Source organism: Ambystoma mexicanum, chromosome 13, assembly GCF_040938575.1.
Source record: "Ambystoma mexicanum isolate Mex_15411 chromosome 13, UKY_AmexF1_1, whole genome shotgun sequence".
NCBI classification, from domain to species: domain Eukaryota; kingdom Metazoa; phylum Chordata; class Amphibia; order Caudata; family Ambystomatidae; genus Ambystoma; species Ambystoma mexicanum.
Genome location: NC_090938.1, coordinates 624,403,981 through 624,423,894, shown reverse-complemented (window position 1 = coordinate 624,423,894; position 19,914 = coordinate 624,403,981). Strand labels below are relative to the sequence as shown.

Below are 19,914 nucleotides of genomic sequence, written 5' to 3'. Positions count from 1 at the left end.
GGCAGACTGGCTTACAGGGAAACCTGGAGAAAGCCCAATGCTTCAGTGCTTCTGCAAGCTTGGCAGAGTTATGTTATGTTATGTTATGTTATGTTATGTTATGTTATGTTATGTTATGTTATGTTATGTTATGTTATGTTATGTTATGTTATGTTATGTTACTGGGATTTATACCATGCACTGATACCATTTGCATGGTCTCCAAGCCCTCTTGTGGATCTGAAAGAGAAGGGAGGTATGGTTTGCAGGGAGGGAGGGAAAATGCAGGATAGCTCTGCTGCTTTGTAGATGGGTGCAGTTGGGAAGTACAAAGGGTACTGTGCCCCGGTCTGTTTTAAGTGGTCGGTTCCGAGGGCATAGAGGCATTTGTTCCCAGAAGGGAGCACACATACAACATTAGCACCATGGCGGGTGGTGCTAGCCAATCAGGATGCTCGGAACGCAGGCTTTACTCTATGGTACAAGCCAACATTCTGAGTAGCCTGAAAAGCCAGCCCTCCTTTCCCTTCACCCATCCCCCTTCACCTTAGCACCCATGTTGTGCTTTTTTTGTAAATAAAAAAAGTAACTTACCTTGGATGTGTGGTACCAAGCCATGCAGTGCTGCTTTCCGTGAAGTCCGTATTCAAGTGGATGATGTCACAGTCAGGACACCAGCACTGTGTGGTGCCGTGCCTCACGTAAGGTAAGTTGTTTTTTTTTTTTTAAAAAAAGACGCCATTAGCAACCGTGTAGGAAACTACATGTGTGCTAATGGCGATATGCCCCTCAGTGGCAGGCCGACCCTGTCAGTGGCTGCCACGGGCCCTTATTAAGGGCTCCGCTCGGGCCCTTAACTTGGACAGTGGGCTGATACTGACAGGGCTGCTCCGTCATTGAGGGGCATTGCGCCTCATTGGAACTATGTGGCATACTACTGTCCTAAGTGGGTTCAAGTTCAGTACATGTTTACATCCGTGTGGTCATAGTAATGACCTATGTTCCTGAGTCAGGGCGATGATTGCATAATGTTCCGCACCCCAAGTAGAAGACTGTGTGCATCTGTTAACCTTGAAGTCTACTGCACAGAGTGTACAGCCCTGCAACGTTTGTATGCTTTGTTGTGGTATCTTATACAGCTATGGTCATTCTTCTCTCCCTTATGCGCACCAGTTGACTATGCCAGGAGGAATAGGCCCGCCTCCTGACAGCTGGCACATTCATGCCAGAGGTAAACACACAGTAGTCCCACAAGTGCCGGCGGCGTGCGGTTAGTGTGAGACAACATGGCGGCAGGACAAAATGAGTGGCACGTGCGGAAAACGTGGCCGGCCAGGTGGGGGTTGTATGTGGCTGTATTAGGGATTCTGGGGGTTTGTGGGATCCCGTTAAAAGAACAATGTCAACACAGCACAGCAAGAGCCCTAGTTGTACATCTGATAAAAGCTTTGTGTGCACAACTAGCTACTTCATAGTAAGAAATCAATAGCATCCTTGTGTGACGCACACAGAAAAGGCCACAGATTGTGCACTCTGCACTAGCCACTGGCGAGTGAGAATTCAGTTTGCTGCGCTATGCGCATGTGGAGAATTGACATTCATACCAGGGAGCGACTGACCTTTATGCCTGGGTAATGGCTTGCCTCTTAAGGTTTGCCAGCCCAGGTGGTGGAGATAGATCTACAAGATGTAATCCAGATTTCATTCCCAAAGTCCTACTGCTGTGGGTACTGGCCTGGTCCATATCAATGACATCGATGCTGGTGCCCTCAGCATACGCGGTGGCAGCACCTTGAGGACCCATTTAAACACATGGCATCAATGTTGTACCTTCTGTTTTGCCAAAATACTTGCAAATGCATGCAATACTTCCAAAAACATGATGGTATAAGACAGGTGAATGGCAGATTGGCATAAAGGCTAGCTGTACATCTTCTTTAAATATTCGTAGGAGGGACGCTGACAGGTGTTTATCGCAAGCTCAGTAATTCTCATGGGCACACTTTCAGACAGCCCTACAGATAAGGTGTGTATTAACCACTTTTACTCCCTAAAAATTGGCAAATACTCTGCAAAAATAAAAATAGGGAGTAAAAATACTGCCACTTCTAAATCTTACCTGGAGCACTGCTTCCAGCCATAGACCTTTGCCAGTGGGTGGCGTGGAACTATTGAAGCAGCCGTGGGAAGTTGTATTGTACATTGCAAGTAGAATCTCCTTAGACCGGTAGACACTCACTAACTACATTAGAGCTAATGCAAAACCAAGTTACTATGAGTAACCTTATTTTACCTCTGACTTATTAACAGTAAGTCCGGAGTAAGTCATGAAGAGGTCAGAGTTACTCTTAGTAACAGGGGAAGGCCCCAGGAAGTATTAGCCCAGCAAAGCACATTTGATACAGAACCCTTTAATTTACTAAGGATATGTGCTATTTCGCCTGAGTCTGGTCTGCCCTAGCACAGTCCGAGGGGGTCTTTCTAGATCCAGGTGGCATTGATCTGCCTAAAATATGCTTTGTGGGCCCTTAAAGGCACATGTGTAAACTGGCTCCACAGGAGTTGAATGATCAAACGGGTGAGGCCTTAGTGTAAATTGAAGGCCTAGCTCTGGGTCCATTGCAGCTCCAGCCAAGCTCATTCAAAGCACATGTTCCTTTTGTGAATCATTAAACTCATTATGACGTCTCTGGGTGCAGCGGTCACAGAGCAAAGTATCCCCTTGTCTATGAGCACAGAGGTTTGTAAAACAAGTCCTTTGGTTTAACTTTGTGACAGTCAACAATTGTCAAAGGAAGCAACATCATGTAACTGAGTGTTCCCCCTTGTACCAGCCTGAAATAAGTTTGAAATGTGTATATCTCACTCTGCCGTGGACCGCGGTTGATTCTAGGGGCGGGCGAACAGGGCGATGGGCCAGGTTGCAGATCGTGCTTGTTGAAACTTCCACCAGAGAGATGTGAAACCGTGTTTTTTCTTTTTTTTTTCGTCAATCATTTGTTAAGAGGGCCTGGAAAGTCTCAAATTACACAGAGGTTCTGGAGCCAGATCATGCCGGACTCAACAACGGAAATAGACAAAGTGCAAGGCAAACCCGAGCTTTATTATCATCAGAATAAAGCAGGGACAGCATACAAGCATATCATTCTTGTCGCGGTCAACATACTTATCAAAAACAGCAGTTTATAAATTCAATATTCGTCATAATTGACAATGTACTGTAATCTTGTTTACCAAAATCTAGGGGGAACAGAGATTGTTTAATAGTGGTGACTACATATACATTCTATAGGGGTTATATTTCTGATTGGGTAACGCTTGTTTGATGGCTCCTCCTCAGACCACCCCTAAATTCATAAATATTACAAGACATCATCTCTACAATGAGCTATTGGTTGGCACAATACGTAATGGGTGGCCCAACATAAAGGATTCTGATTGGTTGGCTTCTTACTGGTCAACCTTGGAAAACTGACAAGTCATCACAACATGAGACAGACAGGAGTAGGGGAAGAGAGGTCCAGAGGCTGCTTTATTTCCAATTTAAGAAGATACCATTCCTCATTTCTAGGCCACGAGCCAGGGTGATTTCTTTGTATTTGGCCTTATGCCGCGTCTCGTGTCTGGGGCTATGTATAAGGAACAAGGCAGGTGTCTTATCCGTACTCTTTGCTAATGAGTAGACAGGGTTCTTCAATTATGGGTCACGTGTGGCGGGACCCTGTTTGGAATTATTTCACCCTGCATTATGCTTACATCTTGAGAATCGTTATCTCGCGCTTTCTCTCTGCCATTCCTATCCTCCCTTAATCATGGCAACCTTGGCTTGGTTTGCTAGCTACAGTCTGAGCTCGACACTGATCTGTATTTTGTTATTTCAGCATTTTGAGTTCTCGTGAAGGCTTGAGGCCTTTCGTTTACTTAGAAGTGTGTTGTTGCTTCCATTTTGGAAAAGATGGCTGCCTATTACTGGTGCATTTCTATGTCAGTGAGCTATAGTTGAGCACCGTTCATGTTGCATTCAGCTTATACATTGATGATGTTACTATTCTTCATGTCTTATGGTTGTCATGTTAATATTCTTCATGAATAAATGTGTTTGTTACCTAGTGTTCATGTTCTTCATTTTGAGTACTTATTTGCTTTGTGTGTAATGCATGCACATGTTTTGTCATAATGTTTGTTTGGTTATTATTGCCATTTTCAGTTTTAGATGGTGCCCATCTCCTGCTGAACATGCCTTGGATGATGGTGGTACGGTTGACTTAGTGAGTAACGTTTCTCACCTGTGCAGTATTGAACTGGGGGAGGGGCAGAAGCTATGAATGACATATGCATTTGCCTCTGAACACATTAACAAGCAGCAGTGGCAGAAAACAGAGGCCTGCCCAGCCTGTGACAGTCTACCCTCCAGTAGACAGGCATAGAGTTAACTGAATTCCTCAATGTTTTGGGGGTGCACAGCTCACATAAATGTAGTATGTTTTTGGGAAGCTAAACATCTTGGACAACGAATGATAATTACTCCTGGTGCACTGGTCTGCCGGAATGGAGGGTTGGGGAAGAGGGACAGCTACAAAGACATTTTGATTTTGGTACTGAAACGGGTCAGAGACTGCATGAAGGAGAATGGGTTTGGGGATTATGGTTTGAGTAATGGACCAAGCTAAGGCATGAAAAATAAGGAAATTATGAAGTAGCTTTAATGCATCTTTTACTAGTGTGTGACTAAACTTGAGTCATGGGGCCTCATTACGAGTTTGGAGGTAGCCATGGAGCTACTAGCTCCATGGCTGCCTCCAAACCGGGATTCTTTTCCGGGTTCCTGCAATAGGGACTTACCGGGTCATTCTGACATAGGAGGACTCGGTAAGTCCTCCTTGCAGGAACCATTCCCCATTCCCATTTGAGCTCCCATAGGGCTCAATGGGAATGGGGATGGAGGTGACAACGGGCACATTATGAGTGTCCCGTTGTTACCTCCTTCTTCCCCTCGCGGGACCCGGAAAAGATGCCTGGTTTTCCCAGGCGTCTGATCCGGGTACCGCGATGGCAACCTTGTAATCAGACCTGACGGAATGAAGGGGGCCGGTCCCGTACCGACCCCCTTCATTCTGTGAGTTCCTGCCTCGTAATGAGGCCCATTGTGTTTGTTATTTTAGGGCGATTCAATTAGTGACTCTGTGCCATCAGGACAGCGCTTCACCAAATCTGAGGTTTCTTTTGAAAATCATTTTCTGATACTTTAATCCAACTGATTTCTAAAATGACAATGGCTCCTCTTCTGCATTTATTTTCTGAATGAAAGTCCATGAATAAGCAACATGTGTCCTGGAAACATACAGTCACATGGCCACCCTAGGTGGTTTACTGGGACAGTGGAAAAGCAATTGTGCAAGTAGGGAAAGAAAACATTATGTTTGTTTCTCCTGTTCAGGTTATAGGCAAAGAGCCCGGGATTTCAACATATTGCAAGCTCATGGCTTAGAGGAGATTTAGGTTACAGGACTGCAGGGGGTTGCATTGAAGAGGGTAACTCTGCTTGTTCAGTGTGCCAGCTGGCTGGACGCAACATCTTGAGGGTTTGGTATTTACGTTAAAAAAAAACATCTCTGTGCGCAGGTTGCAAACAAGCATTAACAAAGCCAACACGTTTGCCCGTCTATAGTGAAAATGTTTTCTTTATTGCTATGTACTGGCATCACATGCCCAGTCACCCACATGATTTTCCCGGTTATTATGGTTGAATACGCAGGTTACCATCTTTTGCCCGGTTTTTTCATATGTTAACATACATTGTATTACAGATGTTGGCTTTTTATGACCAGGAACTTGCTCCATTAGACGGCTATTGCCACCAAATGCCCAGGTAGTCATTCCATTTTTCAAACATGTCCTCCTCATGCGCCAACTCTCCCACCGTAGGCCAGATCAAGTACTCACACCACTTGACAGATGTTGTGAGCATTTGCCCAAGTACTCACATCCAGTGCCTTAAGTGGCACTACAAATCGAGCCGGGGCTCATCGAGGGGGCGTGGCCTAACAGCGGGGGCCTTGATGGCCCGTTAGGCCACGCCCCCTTGACGAGCCCCGGCTCAATGGGCTACTGGCACCCCTGCCAGGCAGCCTGTTGTAGAGATTAGCACCCTCTCCCCTACGGGGGAGAGGGTGCTAATATCTGCATTTATATTCTATAGGCTTGCCTGGCAGGGGACAGCGCCTCCCTATTCAGCCTTAATGGTGGTGCTGCCCCTCGCCAGCTGGGGAGGGGCAGCGTCACCATCAAGGCTGAAAGTGTGAGGCCACTGGAAGCAGAGGCCTTTTTCCTAAAGACTGAAACTCCCGCGAATACGCGGGAGCTTCAGTATTTAGAAAGCAAGGCCTCTGCTTCCAGCGGCCTCACGTTTTCTCCATAATGGTGGCGCCGGCCCACGTGCATCACTTGATTAAAGGGATGCCTCGCAGGTGCGGCGCCACCATTATGGCTGAAAGGCATTTTTTTCTGAAGCCTGAAGCTCTCGCACACGAGCGAGAGCTTCAGGCTGTAGAAAAAAATGCCTTTTTGTGTAGTGTGGCCAGGGCTGCCAGGGGAAATTAGTGGGCCCCGGCAGGGCCCCGCCTCGAAACGAAATTTCGGAGCCTACCGGGGCCTAGCCCCGGCAGGCCCCGGCCCACTTAAAGCCCTGCTCACATCATATGACGACATGACTGGATGACCTCATAACCTATCTACGTCTCTCCTCCATTCCAGCGCAGTGCTTCAAAGCAACTTAAAGATGCTCTTAGACCCAAGCCATGTAACCTTACCTTACGGCTTGGAACTGCTACCATGTCCTCACCTCCCAACTCCTTCCCTTTCTTTAGCACCCCCATGGCATTCTTTGTCAGGGGCATTTGGAACAGCATATGAGCGCTATATTAAGCATTATGTCAGTCGCCTGCCATTACATAAACACTTGAACGATGGTTTCTCGCATTGCTTACATTTCCTATTGGTTGGAAATAGGTTACACAGCAGCAATAGATGCTGATTTTGCAGCAACTACCAGGAGCGTCCCCTTCATTTAAACAATTACATAAACATAAGATAAAGAGAATTCACACCCGGGGAAAGGTGCTTAGCCAACGTCCTCCTCCCATTGCCCATTGCTTCCAGTCACTCGAGGCCCTTCCTCGGGTGCCACCATTTTTTTTTTTTCATGTGGGGAGGCAAGATGGAGTCTCTCCCTGTTGCCTCATCTCTCCCTTTGCCCCCAAACAATCCTTACACATTCCACACCCTCTCCGTCTCTCCCCACTTCCCTGCTGGACTAGAGCTGTGTGCTCGGGTCTGTACGAATTACAGACGCATGGGAGGCAGATTTAGAATGTGAGTTACATGATAAACAATGGGACACAGCATTACTGTTCACCGTAAAGGTCTATAGGAATGCATGGTTCCATCTGCTGCATTTGAATGTATTGTTTAGGATGTGTTGCCCCCCCTGATCTTATTTATTCTACTATCGCATGTACTGCATGTTTCCCTCTCCCTTCCCCCTCGCTCTTTTCCCTTTCCCTTTTCCTATGCACTTGTGCAATCTGAATTACACTGGGCCTATTAAGATCGTTGTCTGTCTTCCCTTTGTTCCCCATCCCTTGCCTCGTCACGCCTTGAAACACTTGCGTATAGGCGCGTTATAAACGCCATATCATATCATATAATGTACCACCCTATAATAACCGGCCGTCCTCGGGCTGTCTGTGGTGTAGCGATCAGCCTGCTGAATTCGTACATGTGTTTTGGCTGTGTCCGAGAGTGTGCACCTTTTGGCTCTGAATCCAACATGTACAGGAGGAAGCGGGTCTGAGTAGATTTAAGTGGACCCCTATGGAATGCTTACTTGGCATATATCCATGCCCAGATGAGGCTTGGCATATAGTTAAGCTCATGGACTTGGCCTGCATACTAGCCAATCAGAGAATTGCCATGCCATGGAAGGTATGTGCAGGCCCTAGATATAGCGTAGGGTGGAATGACTTGCTGAAGTGGTCCACAGCCGAAACAGCGGAATGGTGCAGGACATTGACGAGAGGCATGAAAGTGCCCACTACGAACCTGGAATCTCAGAGGGCTCGGTTGCAGGCAATGTTCTGCCATTCTGAGGATAGCCCCCTTGAGAGGCTGAAGCTACTTATGCATTGGTTTGTGATGCCGTTGTCAGATGATTTGGTGAATCGACCTTGTGTGCTTTGAAATAATCATACAGCTGTACCCCTGAATATGTGTACCCCCGGGATACCTGCCTGTTATTTGTTTCGTGCACAATATCAGAAAGGAATGTCTTTCGATGCCCATGTGCCCTGCTATTTGCCCTGTTGATTTTGTGTTATGTTTTAATTGTTACCTTTGTGTGTAAGATACGTCCTACATGTGCTGCTTTCCGAACTTTAAAAAAAAAGATTTAAAAATAAATAGCGCCCGTAGTGCTGGAGAGGCCGGCCTAGCGTGGAATAAGGCACTGCACATAACGCTTGTTGGATGCACAACGCTAATGTGACGCAGTACGAAATGATAGTTAATAAAAATGGAATCTTGTGAAATGGGAAACCATCATCCTCCCTCCGTACCACACTCTTGTCACCGGCAGGGGCATAGACACCGGCGGTGAAGTGGCCTATAGGGAACTCTGCAGATTGCCCAGTAGGCCTCTGCCCCCTGGGCCTTTTTTGTGTGGTAACCTATTTTATTTTCACATGTCCTCAAAGGAAAAAAAAGGTTGGCATTGCTGAAAATGTGTAATATGGGGACACTTTTAAAATTATTTCCAGGGTCTCTTTTGGTTACCAGTCCACCCCTGGGAGACAGTAACATGTTGGCTGTGAGAACGGGACAGGGGAAAAACTGGCACAGCTCACCCTAACTCATACTGCTGCAGGTCTGATTACCACCAACTTCAGGCCCCACAGACACGTATATTGCTAGACGTATACGCACATTTGCATCCAAACGAGCTGTATTTTGCTCGCAAAGTGCAGAATCGGTATATGGAATTTAATTAAGAATCGCATTGTGCAGTGCCATTGTTTTGTACTAAAGATAGCCAAAATGGCCTCCATTAAATAAAAAAAAAAACATCATTTAGGGAGAGTTTTACTGTGTTCATCCATATGGTGTTAATATGTTTTTTGTGCTGTGCCAATTCACCACCATACTAGCATCCAAGTGCCTTTGCTTGTCCATGGAGTGGCATACTGTGCCTGGGGTAGGGAGATCTTCTGCTGGACGAAAGTCTTTCTGATGGAGGAAAGAAAATGAAAGAGGCAAATAGATGCTACAAAGACTGGGAAGGAGGAGAACAGCGGTGGAAGGATATGCTTTGTGACTTTGTGATATCATGGGTGCAAGTCAGTCCTGCAAAGTGGACCACTATTCCGGAGAAAAAAAGGGTGGCGGATATGCCCTAAAGTGCCGTGATAATAAAATTCCTTACAAGGCAGATTTGGAGAATTGTAAATTAATGTTGGGTACATGATGTACATGAGAGTGTGCTCGGGCAATCCTGGAAGTTTGGTGGTTTATATGTCTGGCATCTCTATATGTTATACCCATGCAAATCAATTCTGTGACTACCAAGCCAGAGTTGGGAGTACCTAAAGTGAATGTTGGCTGTAAAAAAAAAGGTAAGGAGTGGTCAAACTAGTACAGTGACATTAAAAAGGCCTGGCACCTTGATGTCAAAAAGGTTACTAATAAGAGTTTGCTCCATGTCATCATAGACTTTGTTTTTGTTCATGGGGCGGCAGGTTGGTGCCTCACTTGGGAAAAGGCAATCCAAGTGTAAAAATACATTGCCATCTAAGCGAGACTGTATATTTTAAGCTCCAGACACAGCCTGTGCTCAATAGATTGTGTGAAAGGCAGAGGGGAATGTGTGACCAAACAAAGTAAATAGGGAGAGAATGGCCGGCTGTCTGTCCTTCTGTATACAGTGAGAGTCAGCCACTCTGCTGTTCTGTTATTATGCATTGACTGCTTGTACAGCACTTAATTCCACAGTAAGGCCATCTCACGAGAATGGAGAGATGGGGGTGAATCTTTCAGGGTGCAAGTCACCCATACAGAAGAGGATCAGCCTTGAGTGTCTAGTGTGTTTGCCACCTGGCAAATGATGCATGAGGCAGGTTAAACTTAAATGGAGGGAGGGTTAAGCAACAGACTTTGTGTAGATCTGAAGATATTCCCACGTTGTAGCTTTCTCAGAGGTAAGTTGATGTTTGCTAATTGACAGGGCAGCAGGTGGGCAGCCTGGCATTCCAGCTGCCATCGGAGACAATAACAACCCTGGCAACTTTTCCTGTGATATTTGGATAACATGTTGCCATGGGGAAATGAGTACCTGTTCCCTGCATTCCCATTTCTCGAGTCAGAAAAGTAAGGGAGATAAGTCCCTCTGAACTTCGCCACTCAAAAAAGTGGGGGACAACTCCCTCGGGGAGCACCCTACGGCCTCCCTTCTCTGGTACTGCTATGTCCTGTGTCAGCTTCCGGGTGAGCCATCTTCTGAGTCTCTAATGCCCACGAGAGCAGAGGGACAGGAGCATTTATGGGAAGAACAGCATTTGATCCAAAGTTTATTTTGGATAGTACAACTTTGCAAATAAAAGATAGAAAGGATTGAGACATTAAAGTCTTAATACGTGATCAAAATTCTAAAAATTAAAGTTATAAGTTAAAAAATGTATGCTGCTTTTCATGATCAAAAGATTATGTAATTCCTCTTGGAGCGGAAGTAGCCAAGCTCCAAGGTGGCGGTGTCCTTCTGAGCTTGACCCAGGAAGTGCAGTTTCCCGCCCCTCTGGAAAGGAAGGTTCTCATAATGGGGTTCTCACCTTCGGTCGGGAAGGAGACGTCTGGTGATGGTGCATGCAGATTCCCGCAGGATCTTCCCCACCTAGTAGAAATACAGAGCCAGTCCAATATAGCAGGTGGAAAAACATGTCAGCACCACTGACGAAGGGGAAAAGCACAATGTGCTCTGACGGTGCGCCGGACAAGATATAGGCTGACCGGCAATTGCAGTAGGACAAAGACCACTGAGATCTTGTGGCAGGGCTTTAGTCCAGAGTATCCAGATCCTACTCAAGGAAAGATACTCACCCTGAAGGATATGAGTAAAAGGAAGGCAGGGATATTAGCTCAAGTGTGATACTCTTGCCTTCGGAACAAGATGATGCCATGCACCATGGGTCCAATACACCTTTAAGACCGACTCAAACCTTCATCACCACCCATAGTTCAATTAATTGAGTACCACCTGTGGGTAATATTAATAATATTGATTTCACCGACTTCAGAGGCTGGAGGAATTAGGTATGAAGAGGAATATAAGTCACCAGATTAATATAATTTTTCAAGTTGTCCTTGTCAGTGAGGCATTTTTCAAACCCAAGAGAGGCATGGAGATGCGGGCGGAAAGAACAGCTCACGACCCAACCTGAAACGGAGAGTTCAGCAAAGGGAGAGGCGGTGAGAGGGGATATAGCTGTGCTTTTCTCAATGCATCTCCTGCCCAAGAAGGTAGACAACAGTCAAACTAAGCTCAAGTCTAGCGAGAGAAAACTAGAGACCCTCAGACACCGAGAACCACACGAGTCCAATGTTCTTGTCTACCGAGCCAACTCTCAAAGCACGGAAGGGTTTCCAGGATTTTCAACGCTTTTCTTATTGGCGCTCTGCTGGTACTGCCTGTGGTGCAGAAGAACGTGGTGACCTCATGATCTTTATGGTGATCTTAAGGAACACACTGAAGGACTTTCTTCCCAAGGTAATGATGGAACGCTGAGTGTAGGAGCCAGGATGAAGGAGGCCAGGGGCAGGGTGAACATTTTTGGGACCGGTGGCTGAGAGTCCACTCATTCTTCTTTTTTACCACTCAATAATACTTTTCTTTTGCAAATTCAATTATGGAATATGTGTTTTCTGTATAGGATAATTTTAGAATGTTTTGGTCTAACAATATATCACTGACAATCTACAGCCCAGCAAACGGGCTTTAAGCAATATTTCGGCCTGCATTCGAGTAAAGAGCTGAGGTGAAGCTGACAGGGCATAATTGGGGGAAAGTGTAGATAATACACATTACAATCCCCCCAACCCACCTTCTTTAGACAGAGGGGGAGGGAAGGCAGTGAGAGACAAGGGCAGGGCGGAGAGGAGGTGCCCCCACCCTGGGGTGAGCTGTATCCATCTGTGCAAGGAACTCAACCAAGTACAGCTGGGGGAGTGGGACATCTGAAGGAGGCACTGGGCCTCAGTGATTTGCATAAAAGCAAAACGCATTTTGAGAACCTACGAATGACCACAGAATTGCGTTCATATGTCTGTGATAGTGATTCAAGCACGAAAACCGTCTGGGCGAGTAATGCAAACTGGGCTCTCTGTTCATTTCAATTGTCACAACATTTAACCTAACAGAGAAATGTCTTTGCACTGCAAGGCCAGTGTTATGCCATGTTATGTTATGTCATGATGATGTATACATATATGTACTCTTTTGGACAGAGCTTGTTAACAGGCGTGAGGGATGGTCAGTTTCGGACAGAGAATATAAATTGAGTTCTCACTCCCCATGTGACTCTACTTAAACACTGCTCACAGGTGAGCGAGGGAGTCCTGTCACAGGAACAGACCTTGAAGGGGCCGAGGGGGTGTTGGTGCACCGGCCCCACTTCCTCTCCTGTCTCCCTGCATTCCTGGGCTGCAATGCCACTGTAGTACAGCCATGGTGTGCTGCCCGCTGTATTCTCAGGGGAGAGACGTACTTGCCGCAGAGTGTCAGGGCTGAGACGCATTAGCTGCATGGAACCGACGACTTAGCATTCTCTTTTTTTATAAGCACGTTTACTATTGAAGGGAACACAAGGCATAGAGACTATAATGCACATGACTCCTCCATGAAAGGCATACGCCTCCACAGAGCGGAATACGCGCCAACATCACGTTCATGTTGGCATCGTAATTAGGGTGACCATTTGAATTCGCAATGTTGTCTAAAGAAGACACTCGGCATGTATGTATTATTTTGCTAAGGAAGCAGCAGCCGGCCTTGTAATACGACTTTAAAGCACAGAGCTGTGAGCTGATCCGGTTGTTAAAATGTTACAAGCTGCAGTTAATGACCCGAGGAAAAAAAAAAAGAAAGGACGGTTGAGAAAGATTCAGGGACTTCAGACGATACAGCATGCAGCTGCAGGCGATTCCGTAATTATCGCCCAGAACAGCCACTAGTGTGCTGTGCTGTTGCTGTGGGAAACATGTTTATGCTCAGAATGCTATGCGCTCAGAGCCAGCGGTGGCGTCAGGCCCTGGCTTGGGAGGGCTTAAGCCAGTAGCTACTGGTACATGTTTTAATTGAAGGGGCATCATTATTTCCCACACATATGCCAGAGCGGCTGCGCATAGAAACAGGGCAAGAGCCAAACAAAAAGGTTTCAGAGGGTTTCATCCCTCAAGAAGATGTTCCGAATAATGGGTTAAAAAGGTGCTATTTATGCAGACTTTAAGTGACAAATTGGGTTAAAAGCAAGAAAGTTTGCAGTTGGTTTTGCAGGGTAAATCCTGAAAACAAATAACCAGAAGTTCACAGGAGCTTTTCCCAAAACATATTCACGATGCATTTGCCCACAATAAATGCCAAAATAAAAATATGTTCATGCAAGATGTGCCCAGACATAGCCATACTGGCTGCACCAATATATGCCTGTATACCCATATAAGAACTTACTCATGTATGATTTGGGCATAATGCCAATAAGGATACTATAAGAAAACATGTTCACGCTGGTTCTGCCAACATATAGCAGTATCCCAATGTAATAACACAATAGAGTTGGTTTTCCAAATAAAAATGTTATGCCACAATGTGAACACATAGCCAAACTGGCTGCACTAAAATGCCAGTCTAGCCACATAACACACAAAATAACACACCATGCTTACATTTTCATTGATGACCAGTAGTAAATGCTATGCCACAGTAAGAAATATCTGGACTGGCTGCACCAAAACACCAGTATAGTCACGTAATAACACATCATGCTTGTTTTATCATAGATGCTCAGTACAAAATGCCATGGTGAAGAAATAGCTACAGTGGCTGCACCACAATGCCAGTCTAGCCAGATAGTAGCGCTTATCATGCCTGCTTTACCAAATATGCCCCATTAATATGTCATGTCACGGTAAGTAAATAAGCTGCACCAAAATATCATAATAACACTTATATTGCATACTTCATCAAAGATGCCAAATAAAACATGTCATGCCATAGTGAGAAATTGCTACACTGGCTTCACTAAAAAGGCAGTCTAGCCACATAATAACAGTATTCATGGTTGCTTTATTATAGATGCCCAGTACAAAATGCTATGCCAAAGAAATAGCTAGACTTGCTGCACCAAAATGCCACTCTATGGAAGTAATAACAATTGTCATGCTTGCTTTATCAAAGGTGCCCAGTAAAACATGTCATGCCACCGCTAGAAATGCCTAGAAGGCTGCACCAAAATGACCGTTTCGCTACACAGTAACTCTTATCATGCCCGCTTTTTCAAAGATGCCCAATAAACACATGTCATGCCACATGAACAGGAAAATGGAAACAAAAACTGCTCCCTGGTTCCTGCACATATGCACTGGAGCAGGAGCGCTACAATGTCACCACCACAGTCTGTGTCGAAGGTGAATGTGTCCCCCGCAGTTCCCCAGCCTGCATCCCTATTCAGCCATGCAAGGCTGGGAAAGCAAAAGACCCCCGGCCTTGCATGGTCCATTGGACCTGGCATTGGGGAATAGAAACTGTCAAAGGGAAAGTACATTTCCCTTTTACAGCTTAATCGAGTCCTCTCGGCCGTCTCGGCTCCTCCATAATGGGCGAGGGTGCTGGCGGGTCAGCGACCTCTCACCCATTATCTATGAGATGCCATTGGCTTAAGCACTCGCACATTGAGGAGTTTGCAGGCAGGAGCTATCACTCTGCTGTGACTCTCAGCCTAGTGTACGAGTCAGAAAGGAGTAACACAGTAAGAACAGTCAAAGGTCTCACCTGGCAGAACAAAGTATGTTTAAGCAATCATTAACATGTCAGCAGCACAAACATACAAAGGCAAATGACAAAATCCCGCCCACGTGTGGGGTGTAATCAAAGACCCCAACCCACGGAATTGAAGGGTCCGTGGCAAATCACCTGCCAGCATTCAGAAACCTGCCTGCAAAATGTGGCCAATTTAAGAAGACTGTGGGCCTCATTACACGGACGGCGGTGGACCAAGGTGCTATTAGCACCTTGGTCCATGCCGGTAAAATACCGGCACCGCCTTGGAGGAAAGGCAAATTACCTTCCTATTTCAAGGTTGGTGGGGAGGTAATTCCCCCTTCCCCCATTGCCCATCCCCATTCCCATTTGTGCCCCATAGGGCATAATGGGAATGGGGAAGGTGCTAATTACGGCACCGCAAATTGCGGTACCGTAATTAGCTCCCTGGTCCCTTTGCGGGTTGATTTTTAACACCTGCAAAAAGCAGGCGTTGAAGTCTCCAACCCGCAAACGGACCTCGTAGTAAGACAGTAAGGGTTAACGGTCAACGGTACCATTATCGGTGACCGTTAACCCTTACCCCCGTCCGTGTAATGAGGCCCTATGTGGGTGTTTTTCTGCCAGGGAAATCCAGAGAAAGAAAAAAAAATGTAACCCAAGTGCAGATTGTGAAGCACATCACATTGTGGGCTGAGAAATAACTTCATACTTTTTCAATGAAACTGTCACCCATGGAAAGGGGTACACAGTGACAATGCAGACACACTTTTCAAATGTGTATTATATTAATGACTGAAAGAAACAGCTCTGTACTTTCAGTGCAAAAGCAAAGTGAACCCTGATCAATCAAACAGACTGTATGTCAAAGAATAAAGGCTGAGGTTAGAAATGACAATCTGTGACTTCTCTTCAGCCAAGGATACATGATGGCACAAGGGGCAAACGTCAAAAAGGACACCCCCCGTTGAAAGCCTGGCTTGCATCCCAGCTGTTTGTAATAAAATGGAGCCTGCCTGGCAGATGTCGTCCCTGAAGGCTGGGCTCTGTGCAGAGACAAATGGTCCTGGCTGATGCATACCTGGAATGTAGAGGGGAGGTGTGAAAAACAGAGACTACAATTAGGATGAGCTGAACTTTGTAAGAAATATATATCAAAATGGTACACCCTTCAGATAAAACACAGGCCTTGTGACTGCTTATTATCTACAGTGGGAGATCTCTGTGTAGCAAATGCATCAACCATTTACAAACTGCAGCCACCAACTTCAAACAACACAATGTCAAACACAAAGAGACTAATAAGAACTCTGATTACAGGCTGGCCCAGAGAGACAAATGGCCTGGAGGCAGGAGAGCTACCATTTGTCTAACATGAAGATTTCATATGAATTTAAAAGGACTATTATACCTTAGTCCTTTTTCTCAGCAACTATATGTCATATTGATTACATGTAGGTTTCATTTTTAGATAATTTCTAGGCGATTTAAGGGATATAAAATTCATCCACCTGTGGCTCATGAACTGTAATGGCCATCCAAGTTGGGTTTCTGATTGGTCTGAAAATGTTCCAAATTTGAGAGTTGGCGAATGGATGGATGGTAAAATTAGGAATACATATAATAATGTGCATGTTCCTAACGATTATGTTTTTTGTAAAAACAACAGGAAAATTGCCAAACGGCCATACAACATTGTGCCAACCTGCTGGTTGTTGTTTTATTAAATTACCCCTGATTAGCTGAATCAGAAAAAAATATATATATATAATGGCAGTTACTAGTAAATCAGTTTTTGATACATAACTATTTTTTTCCAAAAATGTTGACACAAGAACAAATAGCGATTACAATAGTGAATTGCCATCTGCTGATCCAGACTCCTAAATGAATCCTGAGAGAGGGTCTGGAATTGGGAGGAAAGAGAAGGATAACTGACCAATTCTATTTACGAGAACTTTTGCAAGGTACTCCCCAAGATAATAAACTTGAATTGTGTCATTGCTTCTATATTAAGTGTATGCACTATGAGGAAGGGACTGAGCTGCTGAAATGTAACATTGGGGAGAGCTGCTGAAAATTACCATCTGACAGCTGCCAGGAAACACCAAAAGGACACTTTGCAGAGATTGCCACTGAGTGCAGCTGTCTATTTCTGGGAAGGCCTAAAATCTGACTGGGTCCTATTGTAGAGAGCTGGGGGCCATTAATGCGAGTGACCAGACTCCTGCCCTGTCCTTCCAGAGGTCCCTGGCATGCAGTTGGCTTTCCTGAACTTTAAAAAGAGGGTTTCTACGGAAGCAGAAATTGAATCCTTTGCAACCAAAAGGTGGGGGGATCTGCTGGCCTTAAATATGTGCCCTTTATAGAGGGCAGAAGGGGGCGCAAAACTGTGTAGATCATCAGCCTATTTAAATAAAACAATATGAACTTAATTAATTCCCCTTAGCAGAACACCATAGGGTGATTTTTGCTAAAATTTGAAAATTAACAAAGCCCATTTCCAGTGGGTGCTCAAAATTATAGACTGTCATTTAATTGGGTAATCCTGTGTGTTCGGCTTCCCAAACACAGGCCTTTAAATGGAGGGTGGTCTGAAATCCAAAATTCCCAATTCATCCTAATGTTTACATTGCATCTTCCTCAACACGTGCGTGCAAGTGGAGGCGGGTCTGAAACCCGAAATTCGCAAATCATCCCAATGTTTACCATCCAGATTCCCCAACACCGGCCTTTAAGTGGAGCATGGGGTTTGAAACCAGAAATTCTCCAATCATCCCAATATTAATGTACAACTTCCCCAACACAGACCTTTTAGTGAGGAGGGTCTGAAAATGAACCACTAAATCACCCTGTGTTTATTTTACAACAAAATAGTGGGTGAAATCAATATTGCCATATGCAGGGAAATCGAAATTGCACAGCATTACACATTAAATTGACCAGTTTGATAATTTCTTGAAGTGTAATCTGTAAAAAAAAGAAAAGTATTGTAATTGGTGTGGTTCACTTGTGTAAGTAGTTAATTGTGAGCCACAAAGAAGGTGGCGTGTGTAGTTTAGTGTGATCTCTATTACCTATAATTAAAATAAATACAAACATATTTCCTATACCCTGCCTGGTTCTTGGCTCACTGTGGGCACAGGGGGGGGGGTGATTTGTGTGACTCTATATGAGCCTTCAGTAAGGCCAGCGCTAAAAAACGTATGTGAGTACTGCCTTGATTGGGGGTGGGAAGGAACTCCCCAGGTTAAGGGTAGTCTCAATATAACATAACACAGGTGATATCGATACATCTCCTATGTTGAAGCCAGAGGCTTAACAGTTGGCCTCAGCTTTTAGATATCCCACACCTCCGAAGACTAGCATTCCTTTGTCAAACTAAATATCCCCTGAATTTGGATAAAAGACATATCTAATAGCCATTGAAAGCTATTGAGCCTCACCAGGGCTCACGTCATTAAAAAAAATAAAGTGGGTGGACATTGACATATACGGTGGAACGTGACATCACTGCCAGTGAACCTAAAGTGAAAGACATTTGCATATTTAATTTTAGGGTGTCTTTCCCAACTCAAGAAAATGCGCAGGGCAAATAAGCATTAGCCAAGATAACATGTTTTCTTAAAAGATTGCTTGCTAAAAAGAAAAGATGCACACGTATTATCTTAAAATGTGTAAGAAAACGTATCCTGTATAGCAAAGAGTCAATAGGAGTGTTACGAAAGTATTGGCTTAGAGTATCCTGTGCTCGCACGGTTACATTTCTTGACTCTGCATCTCGCCCCTCGGTACGAATTCCGTACATGGCTTTCTTTATGAAGTGGCGGGTGCAGTATATAAAAAAAAATGTATTTATTGAAAACACATAGGGAGGACTGCATCTAACCTCTGAAAAACGTGGGTAGACTCTATCCACCTGTGTTCCCTCAACTTGTGCCTTGAGCCTTCTAGGCCTTCTAGGCTCAGAGGAAGGGTGAGTCGATAGCCCAATGGGATATTGCCCCCCCTCATAAAAAGCTGTCAAAACTGTCATTCAGCCCCCCTCATGTCCCAAAATGTTGAGCATGAACATGTTTCCCAAAATATAATCAACGTCCTACACAGCTGCCATGGAAATAGAAAGAGAATCTCCTTCTATGGAGGAGGCTGCTTTCTATTTCTATGGACATGTCAACAGGTGTTGAATGGAGTAGAAGACCAGGAAAGGGAGAAGGGTCTCGAAGCACTGGTGCTGAAGAGAAGAACAGATACTTTTCTTTTCAGCACCAAGCCCTTCAGGTTGCGTGGAACACGTTGCGAGCAATTCAATTATTGATGTGCACCTCACAGGTTCAAACGTTATTTTATGTCAATTTTGTGATTGCTCGTTTTGGATAATATGCATATATCAAATCCTATTACGTACCCAGCTTTATAAAACGAGAAAAAAATTGGGCAGTTCAGAAAATGAAAGAAAAACACATACATGAAAGGGCAGAGGAGAAAGAATTGATTGGATTGAAATAGTGGATAATATATAAGAAAGAGAAACATGGAGAGAGACAGCAAAAGCGAGGGAAGAGACTTAGAAAGAAAGAGAAAGATCTTAAAATAAACATTGACTCGTTCTGGCAGATTTGTGAGCGCCTCATTACGGCATGGGTTCAGCCATGTGAGATCATCATTGTGTTTGTTCATCCTACAGCTTCAAGGTGAAAATAAACAGCATGCAAATGAGTTCCTTTCATCAACTGGGGGTGTAAGGCTGGGGTGTCACCGCTGCCCTGCCCAGGTAATCATCCGTTCTAATGACCTTCCAGCGATGGGTGAGACCGAGAGCTCCTTAACCCCAGGCCTGCATGAGGGAGTACTGCTGT

The 19,914-nt window shown here is 45.0% G+C and overlaps 1 protein-coding gene across 2 annotated transcripts in view; it reads right to left on the bottom strand.

Moving 5' to 3' along the window:
* LOC138521585 (keratin, type I cytoskeletal 20-like) overlaps positions 1-19,914 on the bottom strand; it is a 153,277-nt gene that overhangs the window by 92,392 nt on the left and 40,971 nt on the right. The window lies entirely within an intron of this gene.